Below are 786 nucleotides of genomic sequence, written 5' to 3'. Positions count from 1 at the left end.
GAGCCCTGGGAGACACAAAAGGCAAAAACAATATTTGTTCTGCAATCTTTTGCTATCCCATTATCTTTTCAACAGTAAGAAACCTGGTGACAGATGCTTTATTATAGAATGAGGGCAGTTACTCCATAGTTTTGGAAGTAGCTGAGTTTCTGCTCAAACTGTTTATAAATCTGTGTTCATATAAGTTTATAAACAGCTATGTCAACTTCAAGTTTCACAGGTTATATCTGAGATTATATATACCTCAAATCCAAGGTACATTTTTTTCTACAAATGCTTCAGTTGGTGTTAGAGAAGGGATAAAAAGGTAATGCAGAGAAAAATAAGGAAACTGGAAAACAGCAAAGGTTTAAGTCCTGTTGTAGACACTAATTCATGGTCCAGTCTCAGTATAATTTTTATGAAAAGGGGAACTCTAAGCAATTTTCAACTATTTTTTAGTTTCACCAGTCTACAACAGCTGGCAAAAAGCACAGGAATTTATGTCCAGGCCCCAGGTGGCCACCTGGTTCACCCATGCCTGTGTCCAGCCCTGATTGTGAGACAGGCAATGTCCATCAGAAACATTGCCTCTGTTGGTCACCACTAACAGGTAAACCCCTCCTGCCCCTTCCAGGGTTTTCACTCACTATGCAGCATTGGGAGAGAAAGCTACAAGAGCCCATGAGCATCATGCTGGCCCCTTGAAGGCCTCCTGTCCATCAGCATCAGAACCAATATTTGGACTCTAGATCCCAGTTCCAGGTTTAGATTATCAGAGTGTAATTCTGTTTCTTGATGAAAAAT

Source organism: Crocodylus porosus, unplaced genomic scaffold (genome assembly GCF_001723895.1).
Source record: "Crocodylus porosus isolate Cpor-Errol unplaced genomic scaffold, CroPor_comp1, whole genome shotgun sequence".
NCBI classification, from domain to species: domain Eukaryota; kingdom Metazoa; phylum Chordata; order Crocodylia; family Crocodylidae; genus Crocodylus; species Crocodylus porosus.
This window is presented reverse-complemented; position numbering follows the sequence as displayed.